The 14,829-nt window shown below is 41.7% G+C and overlaps 1 protein-coding gene across 9 annotated transcripts in view; it reads right to left on the reverse strand.

Annotated features, from left to right (window-relative positions):
* sema4ba (sema domain, immunoglobulin domain (Ig), transmembrane domain (TM) and short cytoplasmic domain, (semaphorin) 4Ba) overlaps window positions 1–14,829 on the reverse strand; it is a 476,044-nt gene that overhangs the window by 200,635 nt on the left and 260,580 nt on the right. The window lies entirely within an intron of this gene.

The raw sequence follows: 14,829 nt of genomic DNA on the forward strand, positions 1-14,829 counted from the left end.
GGCCTGTGGAATTCATTGCCGCAGAGTGCAGTGGAGGCTGGGACGCTAAATGTCTTCAAGGCCGAGATTGATAAATTCTTGATGTCACTAGGAATTAAGGGCTACGGGGAGAATGCTGGTAAGTGAAGTTGAAATGCCCGTCAACCATGATTGAATGGCGGAGTGGACTCGATGGGCCGAATGGCCTTACTTCCACTCCTATGCCTTATGGTCTTATGGTCAAAATCATTATTCTCTTGCCTGTACTAGATACTCTCTTCTATATTTATTACCTCTGGTGCAGTTTCATTATAATGTTCTTCCATCAGAATTATAATAGGCAATAAAATTCCTCTTCCCTTTACTCAAGAGACTCTCAGTAACTGGCTCCTTCATTTTCCATTTTAATTCCTGAATGATGCCTGTTCCTGAAAATATTGGTTGTGATCGGGAGAGGGGGGTGCAGTTGTTGGAAATAGAGGGAACAAATTCTACCATTTTGGCTGTTTGTCACAATATACGTACAGCTGCAATTACCTCAGCATGTTCTGAGCTGCAACTGGATAAAGCAAATTTGCAGATAAAAGACACAATCGGCCTCTTGACAACATGTGAAGGAAACCAAAGTAATGCCAGTTGCTCCCCCTGCAACGTTCCTGACACTAACTCTACTTCGTGTACATGTTCATCTCTTACAGCCACATCATAGAGTCATACAGCATTGAAACAGACCGTTCAGTCCATGCTGACCATGTTCCCAAAGTAAACTAGTCCAACCTGCCTGCGCTTGGCCCATATTTTGTCAAACCTTTACTATTCATGAGCTTATGCATTCATTCCTTGAGGTCTCTCCCATACAAACTTCACTTTAAAAAAACTCTACTTCTTTGCGTTTTTTGGACTACAAGAGTTTTGAAATAATACAAAATAAAAATCTTATGATTATGAAATGCAAAACCCATAAAGATTATACAAAAATGTCCGCAACATAGGAGCAACTACAATATTCATGCTACTCTCAGTCCACCAATTTGTTTTTTTCAATCATGCTGTCACAAAGCTAGGCCTTTTATTTTCTAAAAGTTGTTCCTTGGCTCAAGAATACTCTATCCGTGATTTTTTTCAGGGGGACAATAAACCAGGCCGGGCTCCGATCAGTCTGGTTTGGTACAGAGATGAGAAGGATTTTGTTTATATGTAAACAGATGAGGCTCAGGCCAAAATAGTCATGTTTTAGAAGTGACCTGTATAATGAAAGGGGAGTGGTCAGCTCTCTAGCTGAGCTGAGCAGTTTAATTCAGTCCAGAACTGGTTGGGAGTTCAACGGTGAGCTGTGTGAAAATAAATTCTCTCTCTCTTTTTCTAATGCCAACCTGTAAGCATGTGTTCTATTTATACTGGTTTCTCAGGGGTTTGCTTATTGGGACTGTTGTGTACATTGAGAACAGCATAATTAAGTCTAGTTCAGATAGACTGAGTCCTGTAGGGGTTCTTTATTCTGTTCTTTGTGTTTTATTGTGTAATTTTGTGAATAACGTTTTGTCTGTTTTAAAATCTAGTAGTCAACCTTACTTCGGGTAATTTTTACTGCACGCTTACCGAAACAAGTTGCAAAGTTATGATCGGAGGCTGCCTGCTTGAAAAAGTTTTGAATGGTCTGGCCTAATCCATAGCAATACCTCTTTCGATTTACTTTCAAATGAAATCTTTCTTGCAGTTTTGGTGGGTAAATTGACTATCACTGGCATAACACAAAGACAAGCGCCATTGGGTGACCTCTGTCCTATGGCTGCTCCCATTCCAGTAACACCTACATTTTAAAAAGGGAAGAACAACAGTTCATTTTCCATTTGGGGACCCTGCAGCCCTCAGTTCGTAAAATCAAGTTCAATAATTTTGTAGAGCCTGAACACCTTCCACTCTGTCCTTTCCCCAATCCCCACACCCTGTCATCACTTGAGCTGCTTTCAGCACAGCCGACACATTTTCACTTAGTTAAGGTTTCCATTAGCAGCTTTCATTTCTCCTTGACACTCTATCGTCAATCCCTTTGTTCCCCCTAACTGTCATTATTTCCCTTTCTGAGCTCCCTCTCTGCCTATGTGCTCACTCCTTTTCCCCCTGTGCTCCCGTCTTCAGTTACTAGTAATTCTGAAGAAGGGTCACTGGACACGAGACATTAACTCAGCTTTCTTTCCACAGATGCTGCCAGAGCTGCTGAGCATCTCCAGCAATTTCTGACTTTGTTTCAGATTTCCAGCATCTACAGTTCTTTGTTTTATTACATCGTTAAAATATTCATCTTTATTTTGAAGTTCTTCCATGGCCCTCACCCCTTCTCAACTCTGTAGTCTCCTCCAGTTCTACAACCCTCTGAGATATCTGTGCTCCACCAAATCTGGCCTCTCGTGGTTCCCCGATCTTAATATTTCAATGGGGTCCCAGCACAAGGTTATGAAATTGCTTCCTCAAACTCTCTGCCTCTTTCTACTCTTGCAGGTGCTTCTTAAACTTAGTTTCCTGAGCATTATATTTGCGTGTGTGGCTCGGGGTCAATTTGATAACACTTCTATGAAGCACAATGGAGTATTTCACTACGTTAAAAGCATAAATGCAAATTGTTCTTGCATTAAAAAGCCAGGAAATAAAGGGGCACTTTCTCAAATTCAAGGCTGCCAAGATAGGAGAGATTCAGGATATTTTACCATTGACAACGCCCTTAAATTAAGCTCGCCTGTTGAAAAGGTGGGTAGAGATTCTTTCACCATATCTTCGGTATGCATCACAAACATTGATATAGCCCTATACAAAGAGAAGGGGAGTACTCCCTCGTGCCCTGGTTAATAGTTATCCCTTGGTTAATACGTACAAAGTGGATATTCTGACTACAATCGGAGTGCTGTTTGTGAGAGCTTGCTGTGTGAAATTCTTTTACTGCCTTCGTAGCTTCACAATAGTGACAACACTCTTTGAAAGAAGTACTTGATTGGTTGTAAAGTGCTTTGGGATTGGCCCAAGGTTGTGTAAGGTGCCATATAAATGCAAGTTCTTATGATCGAATAGTGACCTGGAACAAGGCTACATTGGAGTGACCAAGATTAAACTCTCATTTCTTAAAAAAAAACTACCATCACCAGGAGCCATCAAACAGGATGTTAGTTACAGACAGGACAGTTCACCATTTCCCTGCAGCTTTAGACTGTTGTATTCTGTTCAGTAACTCTCCTTTTAGATGTTAGTCACTCCGATCACTTTGTTGGAGCTCGTCCACTCCATCTGCGTCTTTTCTTCTTTTTCCTCTCTTCATGTTTGTTTTTCTTTTCTTGTTTTTTTCTCTACTTATTCCATTCCTCAGAAAGACTCGATGGAACCCTGGCCTCAAGGTGGGATGCCCAGCATGAACTCCCTTCTTTACATCTTCAGAACTATAATGCTGAACTTTTACCTTAATTTCTTTAGTTTTTCAAATTTACACCTAAGATTTTGTACCTAGGTATCTTTATACCTAAGATGGTGCCTGGAATTAGCAACTTTGTACACTTTTCGCTGTACCCCTGTATCCTAATATTTGTGCCCATGTGCTAACAAACACAACTCAAATTCTTCTCATTCTAAAGTCCACAGAAACAAAGCACTTTCCCAACAAGCATCACTGCAAGCATCCAAACCTGCAGATGGCAATGCACAATGATGTCTCTTGGATAACTTTGAAAAATTGTACGGAAACAGCATGACAGGACTCAGCACCTGTTTGGAACCATTCAGTGCGAACTGAGACATTCTGCCTGAATGTTACACGGGTTAAATTTCCTTTCTCTCAAATTAATTTATTGCAGTTTTGATAAAGCACATCACCAAGGCTATGCTTGTTATGTTTTTCATCTTGCATCGATATTGCCACTGATACAAACTGACACAAAATGCTATCATTTTCTTCCAACTTCTTGTTCTGGTTGTCTATGCTGTCTCCTCCCCACTGATGTGCTGTCTTACAGATGATGTGGTGACAGCCAGGGTTTCAACTAGGTGCTTAACCAACCACTGACCAGTTGCACACCTTGGTAATGAATTGGGAATGTCACCTTCAATGTGCAAGCATGTACATTCAAAGCAGTTGACTTTTAACAACCATCTAAAGTCCCAATCTTCCTTCAAGTCTGGTCTCTTGTCCATCCTCCACATCCTTTGTGATAACCATTCTTAGCTGCCAAACCTGAAACTTTAGAACTCTTTCCTAATTCTCATTTGCCTCTCCTTTTGCTTTGAAAACCCTCTTTCAAATCAGTTAAAAATCACACAACACCAGGTTATAGTCGAACAGCACACTAGCTTTCGGAGCGACGCTCCTTCATCAAGCGATTGTGGAGGACTCGATCGTAACACAGAATTTATAGCAAAAATTTACAGTGTGATGTAACTGAAATTATACATTGAAAAATTGATTGTCTGTTAAGCCTTTCATCTGTTAGAATACAGTGATAGTTTCACTTCTTTCATGTGTAAATCACAAAACCCTTCTTTTTAAAGTTGCATTCTTGGGTTAGCTGCTAACAATGGTGATAGCTAGACAATATGTTGAAGGTGTTAGCCCCCTATGTTCTCTGTCTATGACCTGATGTTTAGATTGATTCTAACCTAATAAGTGAGATAACAGAGTTTTACTTAAATTCCTGCAGTTTTCAAATCTACTTTGACCTAATGTTCAACAAGAGAGAATCTAGCAACTGCCACTTGACACTGAATGGGATTAATACAATTGATCTCCCACCATCCATACCCTGGAGGTTTCCATTAAAAAGAAACAGAACCAGACCAGCTATATAAATACTGTGGCTACAAGAGCAGGTCAGAGACTAAGAATTCTAAAGTAAATCACCCACTTCTAGTTTCCCCAAAGCCTGTCTATTATCTACAAGTCACAAATCAGAAGTGTGGTGGAATACTCACCACTTGCCTGAATGTGTGCAGCTCCAACAATACTCGAATGGTTAATCACTACCTTGGACAAAGCAGCCCACTTGACTGGCACCACATCCACAAGCAACCACTCCCTCCACAACCAATGCTTGGCAACAGCAGTGTGTGCGATGTACAAGATGCACTGCAGAAATTCACCAAAGATCCTCAGAGAGCACCTTGCAAACTCATGACCACTTCCATCTAGAAAGACAAGGGAGCAGATACATGGGAACACCACCACTTTCAGGCTCACCTCCAAGCCACTCACCATCCTGACTCGGAAATATGTCACTGTTCCTTCAATGTCGCTGAGCCAAAATCCTGGAATTCCCTCCCTAAGACATTGTGGGTCAACCCACAGCACATTGGATCACAGCACCACCAAATTATCAAGGGCAATTAGGAACAGGTAATAAATAGTGTTGACTAGCCAGTGATGCCCACACCCTATGAGTGAATTTAAAAGACACCAGATCCACACATATGAATATAGTGCATTAATTTGATATTAAAAGAATTAATATCACTGTTTTAGTTTTGTTAATATTTGTGCTTTTGTGTGACTCTCCAGAATCTTGCATCCCTTTGTATCTAAGTGTTAATGACAGAAAACTGATTAATTCCAATATAACTCTTGGTAATGCAAGTGCACTCTTTTGACGTGGCTGTTTACTGAGGCAGTGAATAGCAGCAGCTGCAGAGTTCACAATTGTTGGCCAAGAGCTGGTCAACCATGCCCTCTGAATAGGCTGACAGGACTCTGCCTGAACGCACAGCTCATTCCAGCAAAATTCAACACCCACACAGCTCAACAGGAAACTGCTAAGAGGGCACAAACCCTTCCTTCCCTCACTGAACTCTGGGAAATGCATCAACCAATAATAATCATGAACGTCAGGAGGGTGAGTAGGAATTTTTTTTTCATTCAACTTATTAATCGGATCTGGGACACCTAAAATGGTGATGAAAGCTGATTCAATTTTTTTTTTGTTATGATTCTCGTGGGAGAGCCATGAGCCAAAATAACCAAATTTACCAAATCTTCCCCAAATTAAGAAATTCCCAATAACATCTGACCTCATGTTAAGAAATCAGAATCAACACAAACTATACATGTACTAACAGGCAATTTGGGTTTTATCCAATTGTGGGATGTGGGTGTCACTGGCTGGGCCAACATTTATCGCCTGTCCCTAGTTTAGCCTGAGAAGGTGGTGGTGAGCTGCTGTCATGAACCTTGGAAATCCATGTGTAGAAGGTAGACTCATGCTATGAATGATACTTCAAGTAAAAAAAAAGATTAATTTCAATGAAATAATCAGTATAATGGGAATGCATCTTACACAACTACAAGATCACATCTTGGACACTTGCAGCATTATGTGTAGGTCCAAAGTTCTCCATTCAATTTCTGGTTTCTGGAACTGCATACTTTCCTACTTACTTGATACACCTTGAGTCCATTCACCAGAATTCATATTCAACATCTTCAGAGATGGTACTCAACTGAAAGGGTTACTCTTGCAGAACCTCTGTAGCTAGATTCACAATAGTATTGAAGACACATATTACCTAGAAATTCCTGTCTCCGCCTTCTTTAATAAACCCTATGGAATGCTCTGGTCAGCTCTCACAAAACTAAAGTAAAATTGTCCAATTTCTAATTTTTGTTCTATCCATACTTTTGGCTTTCTGTCCTGTTTACTTATATCATACACACAAAGATCGTTGTAAACATGTCTTCCTTACTCTCCCCTCAGCTGCAGTTTGTATTCACGAGTTTTGAAAGGATTTGTAGCTCAGATTGAGGTTATGGATATAGGATTGCTCACTGAGCTGGAAGGTTCATTTTCAGACATTTCGTCAACATACGAGGTAACATGTTCAGTAAGCCTCCAGACGAAGTATTGTTAATGATTCCTGCTTTCTATTTATATGTTTGGGGTTCTTTGGGTTGGTGATGTCATTTCCTGTGGTGATGCCATTTCCGATGGTGATGTCATTTCCTGTTAATTTTCTCAGGGAGTGGTATATGGGGTCTAATTTGATATGTTTGTTGATAGAGTTCCGGTTGGAATGCCATGTTTCTAGGAATTCTCATGTGTGTCTCTGTTGGCTTGTCCTAGAATGGATGTGTTGTCCCAGTCAAAGTGGTGTCTTTCCTCCTTTGTAAGGATACTAGTGAGAAAGGGTCATGTCGTTTGGTGGCTAGTTGATGTTCATGTATCCTGGTGGCTAGTTTTCTGCCTGTCCAATGTAGTGTTTGTTACAGTTCTCGCAAGGGTATTTTGTAAATGACATTAGTTTTGCTTGTTACCTGTATGGAGTCTTTCAAGTTCATTAGCTGCTGTTTTAGTGTGCTGGTGGGTTTATGGGCTACCATGATACCAAGGTGTCTGAGTATCCTGGCAGTCATTTCCAAGATGTCTTTGATGTAGGGGAGAGTGGCTAAGGTTTCTGGATGCGTTTTGTCTGCTTGTTTGGGTATGTTGCTGAGAAATCTGCGGACTGTGTTCATTGGGAGCCCATTCTTTTTTTAATACACTGTATAGGTGATTTTTCTCTGCTCTGTGCAGTTCCTCTGTGCTGCAGTGTGTGGTGTCTCACTGGAATAATGTTCTGATGCAGCTTCGTTTGTGGGTGCTGGGATGATTGCTTCGGTAGTTCAATATTTGGTCTGTATATATTGTTTTCCTGTAGATGCTGGCTTGAAGTTCCTCATTGGCTGTTTGCTCTATTGTGACTTCTAGGAATGGCAGTTAGTTGTCAACTGGAACAATATCTATCTTAGCTTTAAAATGTTTACTGAAGTAGCAACTTCACTGGGCAGGGAATTCCACAGATTCACAACTCTCCGGGTGAAGAAGTTCCTTCTCAATTCAGTCCTAAATCTGCTTCCCCTAATATTGAGGCTGTGCCCTCTTGCCCTAGTTTCATCTGACAATGGAAACTTCCTCTCTACTGAATCAAGAGTTGCAAGATTACTTTGTTTAAAATTCACTCATGTGACATGGGCATTACTAGCTGGCCAGCATTTACATTCCTTAGTCACCCTTAGGAAGCTGATGGTGAGTTACGATCTTGAATTGTCTGATCTATATGCTGCAGGTGGACCTACATGAGGGAGCAAATTGCAGGAATTTGAGCCAGTGACACTGAAGGAATGGCGATATATTTCCAAGTCAGGATGGTGAGTGGCTTGGAGCAGAATTTGTTCTCATGCGCCAGTACTTCTTATTACTCAAGAAAGATATAATTGATCGCTGTAAGAAAATTCTTAAAAGTCCCTTTCAAACATTTTTGAAAACAATTGCAGATTTCAGGAACATTTTAAAGAAGCTACGAATGTCCCTTCCTGTGTTGCTTCCCAATCGAAGGTCATTGCACTTTCAACTTATTACAGGACAGCCCAGGAAAGTGGGATTATATTGGATTAGTCTTGATACAATGGGCTAGCAGGTTCTCTTTCTTGTTGTAAGATTACTATACCGTAGATACCTATGCTCATGAGAATTTCCTGCTGCTATCACCTAGGCTAGAAATGATGACAGATGTAATTAATGTCCAAACTGGCTGCAAACCATGGACAGACGGCCTGGGGAAAACTCAATCTACTTGGCTATTCATACTTGTAAAACCGTCCTGATGAAGGCACGTGACTTTTCAGAAACTGAGAGGAAGGCATTGCCGTCCATTGTAGCACCACGTCTGGCACTGCATGATTGACAGCTGTGTTTGAATCTCTCCGCCCCTGTCCACTATTCACAGTAAGTGTATGAATGGCAAAAGTGTCTCTGATCGCCTCATGGAGAAAAAGCAGTTAGTTTCCCATGGCTGAGTTTCTTCAGCGATTTCTGTTTTTGTTGTGAGTGGTAATGGCATATTCCCCAAAGTGGCAATGATTTTCACACTCTTTGCCAATTCACTGTGGTGAAACTCTTAGCATGGGAGGATAGCTCAAATATACGGACTGGATGTCGGAACGGTGGTTCAGTGCTGCTGCTCCTTTAGGGTAGATGACAGGTTAGTACCCACTATCTTAAATTATTTAAAGCTTTCCCCATGCCAGACATGATACATACATAGACAATGCTGTTTTCAGTGGTCAGGGGTCTTCCAGAAGGATTCTGCTCCTCAGTTCCCCTTCACTGGGAAACATAAGCACTTTGGTGTTGCACTCCCAACCTGCAGTTCCCACAACCAAGCAGATCAGCTCCTCTGGATTCCCAACTTGACTTTAATTAAAAATCACACAACACCAGGCTATAGCCCAACAGGTTTAATTGGACGCACTAGCTTTCGGAGCGACGCTCCTTCATCAGGTGGTTGTGCTCAGAAGGAGCGGTGCTCCAAAAGCTAGTGCTTCCAGTTAAACCTGTTGGACTATAACCTGGTGTTGTGTGATTTTTAACTTTGTACACCCCAGTCCAACACCGGCATCTCCAAATCACAAGATGATTTGTACATTTACATAAAACACACAGTAGCAGGTCAGCAGGCTGTCTTACACGTTTCCTGGTTTTGATTTTGACTGAATTCGTTGTGACTGGAAACGAGAAGCCAGGTTAATCTGATGTGGCTGTTGCTGTTTTTACACAATCACAGAAAAGCAACATTTACTTCAATAACAAACAGGGACAGAATCCATTCCATCCACTGAGAAAATCACACCAGTCTACATTAGAAGCTATCAACCAGTACTTAATTGGCACTAAAGTAACACCAGCACATTAGTGAGAAAATAGAAGTTCTTATTATGGCACAACAGAAAACTCCAGCTTGTACAAAGATCTCCAGGTGAAGTTACTCAGAATTCACTCACAGATTTCCATGTCAGTTAACACCAATCTCCATTCAGAAAATTTACACAAATGAACAGTTCTGAGACTAAATTGATCAAAATCAGGCAGACATTTTACTCACTCCTGAAGCTGAAAGCTGGTACTAGTGGAAACTATTTAATAAAATACGTTTTTCAGTCTTACTTGTTTTTAGGTCACTTGTGACAATTAATGATGAAAAGTCAAGAAGCTCACATTTAATTGACTTCAATGAGGTATCTGGGTTTTGGGAAAATGTTTGAGGTTGCAGTGTTGTTACAAACTTTGCAAGGAGTGACCTCGTTTGAGTTAATATAACTAGGTGTCTGATGAGCAAAATCATGTCTTTCTCATGGACTGAGCTGAACAAATGCTCCATTGCTGATTTGGTTGTAACTACCGCACTTTTTTCTACGGAAGGTGAAGAATAAGTCATCATAGCCCCACTCTGCGCTAGATAGAGATGACTGGGTCACCAGTCCTTGGGTGAAGAGAATAGCCCTTTATGGTAACCTCAGCCAGTACTGAAATTGAACCAGTGCTATTGTCATCACTCAATATCACAAACCAACCATCCAACCAACTGAGCTATCTGATCCTTTAGCCAGGATATGATCTGTTAAACTGTTGCTTGATAGTTGGATCCTGAGCCTTACGCATAATTTTGAAATTTTGTTTTCCCTTTACATTCATGCGGTGAAGTATCGGTAAGGTAATGAGATGTTTTTGGAAGTAAACACCAGTGATATGTTGATTTGAGATTTCCATGGAATTATCTGATTGTCATGATGGGGTCAGAGAGGGGCTCTTAAACTAGCTGATCACCATCTTCCTTCAGAGCTTTGTGTGAGAAAAGGAAGTGTCTAAAAGTGAGGAACTCTGACATGAGTCATGAGTCCCACCAGAAAGTGAGCTCACTCACACATTTAATGACAAAAAAAAACTGTAGATCACAGAACTGAGGGGCAAAGCAAGCAAAGTGTTAATTTATTTTTGCAAATTTGTTCTTAGGATGTGGGTATCACTGGCAGCATTGAAATGGATTACTCAGCTCTATCTGCCCTGAAAATACTATTGTTGGGTTTTCTTCGTTCCCACTGCAGTCTCCGTGCTCCCATAGTGAGATCAAGAAAGGGAGTTCCAGGATTTTGACAGAGCCCATGAAGTAATGAGATAACAATGTGCAAGTCAGGCTGCTGTGCAACTTGGTAAAGCAGTTGGAAGTGCTAGGGTTCCCGTGACATCGCTGCCCTTCTGTTTGATATACACAAGATGTTCCGTCTTTTCAGCTGTTAGATCTGGGTAGCCTGTTTCTAGTGAATTGGTTAACATGTTATTTCTACTCAGATGGAAAAATGCCATGTAAACAGTTAAAACATTCTTAATCCAAACCACATGGCACTATTTCAACTCACTGGGGGTACAGATTAACTGGATTATTACTGTGTTGACACCAAATGCAATCCAGTACTTCATCAATTGTAGTTTCTGTTTATTCAGCACCATAATGTGTGCCCTTGTGGATATTTTCAAACACATTTAAATCCATCTCCATGGCACGGATAGGTAAGCATTTGGGTCACCTCTTCCATCGCTCCAGGAACACAAATAATACAGGAATGTGATAGATTTTCTTTTTGAAGAATTGCAATCTATGAGCAGCTCAAAGAGGCCCTGAATCTTGAGCCAAGACGTGGGCTGTGAGACAGGATGCCCAGTGAAGAGAATTTAATGAACATGGCAACAACTTCAAGTGGATCCATTGGCCTCATACCAGCATAGATGAGGAACCCAATACTACCAGTAAACAGTGTTAGTAACACATTTTGGTAAAACAAATAAGACAGGACTTACACAATTAAAAGTAGGGCCTTGCATAATGTTGTAGAACAGAGAGACCTTGGTGTTCAGGTACATAGTTCTATGAAGCTTGTGTCACATGTAGACAGGGTGGTTAAGAAGGTGTTTAGCACACTTGCTTCACTTCTCAATCCTTTGAGTACAGGAGTTGGGACGTCATATTGAGGTTGTGCAGGATATTGGTGAGACCTCTTCTGGAATACTGTGTCCAGTCCTGGTCATCCTGTTATAGGAAGGCTATTATTAAGCTGGAGCAGTTTTAGGATGTTCCCAGGAATGGAGGGTTTGAGTTTAAAAAATAGACTGGATAAGTTGACACCTTTTTCACTACAGCATAGGAGGTTGAAGGTTGACCTTATAGAGGTTGACAAAATCATGCGGGGTATAGATCGGGTGAATAGTAAGGGTCTTTACCCCACGATGTGGGAGTTCAAAACTAAAGGACATATTTTTAAGGTGAGAGGAGAAAGATTTTAAAAAGACATGAGAGGTGATTTTTTTACAATGAGAGTGGTTCGAGTGTGGAATGAACTTCTAGAGGAAGTGGTGGATGCAGGTACAGTTTGAATGTTTAAAAGACATTTGCTAAGTACACAAATAAGTATTATTTGGAGGGATATGGACCAAGCACAGGCAGATGGGCTCGCTTAGTTTGGGATATAGTCAATGTGGACTGATTGGAGAGAAGAGGCTGTTTCTTATATGACTCAATGACTCTTAACAGTGAAAATCTAGGTTTCAGTTCATTTGCCTTGTATTAAATCCCATGAAATGGGTTCAAATCATTTGCTTATTTCTCAAAAGTGTAATCATATTGTGAAATACGCTTTAATGTCTCATTGTGTTTTTGCATTTATCATCGTATCAAATCCCTGTTTCTGCAAGAAGTGGAACATTTCAACAGGCTATCCAAACCATTGCTAACGTGACACCTTTGAAAGCCTGGTTATCTGTGTAGGTGCAGCCTACAGTACACTGGCAGTCAAAATAAACTAATAAGATGTGAGTGTATAAGATTAGAAAATAGTGCAATAATACATGCCGTTTTTAATCAAGTCAAAGTGCCTCCAAGCACTTTGTTGCACTGAATTGCTTTTGATGCATGACGAATGTTCTGGTTTTCATAGATAAAGGTTGTCGAGATGTTGGGATGAGTTTAGCTGGTGGCAGCTGAAATGTCCAGACTGCAAAGGTACAGATTGCCTGGTGAATGTTGAAACTACTGATTTCAGGCAGGGCAACACTAAAGGAGCTGGAATTGGCTGGAAGACAAGATTGAGAGGGAATCAGTTCCTGATCATTTGTACACCCATCTACTGAAGGTGGGGTGCAGGCAGGGCTGAGACCAGGCTGTTGAAATCAGCTCTCACCTGGATCAAGTCTATCAGGATGCAAACTGCTGCAGATTGGTTAACACTGACAGGCAGCAATGTTAAGAGAGCCGTACTCTCGCAGTCCAGGTCAGGAGAACGGTGGCTGTAGGAGCGGGGACTTCTGCCACACTGGCGGTTGTAGCCAATATCTACCAAAGGCTGGGCTGCCAACCTGATTGGACAAAAAGGACTAAGCCAACGCTTCAGTCCCAAACCATGACCACTTCATGCAGCACCATCTCCACCTTGGCAGCGTATGACTGGAATCTGGTGCTGACCTCTTGTCCCTGTTATATTGCCCTTGTCCTGAATGCCTATCCCTGTGTATCATAGCTTCCTCTCACATCACCATCGCCTCAGTCATTTCAGCCTTTGCAAAAGGCTGACAATGGGCTGTTCCCAAAGCTGTAAAGACTGCTATCCTCCTGTTCTCCCACTTACACTTTAATTGATTGCCACCCTTCATAGAGTTATAGGGTCATAGAGATGTACAGCATGGAAACAGACCCTTCGGTCCAACCCACCCATGCCGACCAGATATCCTAACCCAGCCTAGACTATGTGTTCAAATCTCTGAGGAGGATTGGCACTCCCAACCTTCAGCCAATGTTGATGCCCCAGGAGAAAGTGAGGACTGCAGATGCTGGACATCAGAGCTGAAAATGTGTTGTTGGAAAAGTGCAGCAGGTCAGGCAGCATCCAAGGAACAGGAGCATCGGAATTGCTAGCATGAGAGGACATCAAAAACAGAAGTAAAAGGAAGTTTCATGAAAGAGAGAGCCAGCAGAATTCCTGCCTTCTCATTGCTGCAGCAATCCTGGGATATAGGCTCATAGGAATTCTTTTATTCTCTCATGGGACATTGGCAATGCTCGCTGGGCCAGCATTTATTGCCCATCCTTAGTTGACTCTTGAGAAGGTGGTGGTGAGCTGCCTTCTCGAACCGCTTCACTCCACCTCTGTGAGTTGATCCACAATGTTGTTAGGAAGATTCCAGTGGAGATTCACTCAGATGATCCCTGGAATGGTAAGCCTAACATACAATGAACAGCTGAGGATCCTTGTATTGTACTCATTAGAGTTAGATCTAAAAGAAATTTACAAGATAATGCATGGCTTTGCGAGTGGATTGCTGGGAAGTTGTTTCTGTTAGGTGGGGAGACTAGGATCCGTGGGCACAGCCTTAGAATTAGAGGGGGTCAATTTAGAATAGAAGTGAGGAGATATTTCTTCAGCCAGAGAGTGGTGGGCCTGTGGAATTCATTGCCCAGGAGCACAGTGGAGGCCAAAATGTTAAATGTCTTCAAGGCAGAGATTGATAAATTCTTGGTCTCGCAAGGAATTAAGGGCTTCGGGGAGAGTGCAGGTAAGTGGAGTTGAAATGGCCATCACCATGATTGAATGGCGGAGTGGAACCAATAGGCCGAATGGCCTTGCTTCCACTCTGATGTCTTATGGCCTTATGGAAGGGAATTCCAGGAGTTTGATCCTAGTAACACTGAAGGAACGGCAACATGTTTCCAAGAGGAGACAGTGAGTGGCTTGGAGGGAAATTTGCATGTGGTGCAAATTTGCAGCTCCTGTCCTTCTAGTTGTAGTGATTCCAGGCTTGTAAGGTGTTGTTACTGCAGAGCACCTTGGAGATTATACCCATGCTGCCATTGTGCATCTGCGGTGAAGGGGGTGAACGTTTAAGCCTGTGGGTAGGGCGTCAAAGAAACAAGCTCCTTTTTCCTGATAATGTTGAGCCTCTTGAGTGTTGTTAAAGCTGCACCTTTCCAGGTAAGTGGAAAAATTTCCATCGCAATCCCTAAATGCAGTCCATGTGTTGCAGAATT

The sequence above is a fragment of the Hemiscyllium ocellatum genome, chromosome 39, assembly GCF_020745735.1.
Source record: "Hemiscyllium ocellatum isolate sHemOce1 chromosome 39, sHemOce1.pat.X.cur, whole genome shotgun sequence".
Lineage (NCBI taxonomy): Eukaryota > Metazoa > Chordata > Chondrichthyes > Orectolobiformes > Hemiscylliidae > Hemiscyllium > Hemiscyllium ocellatum.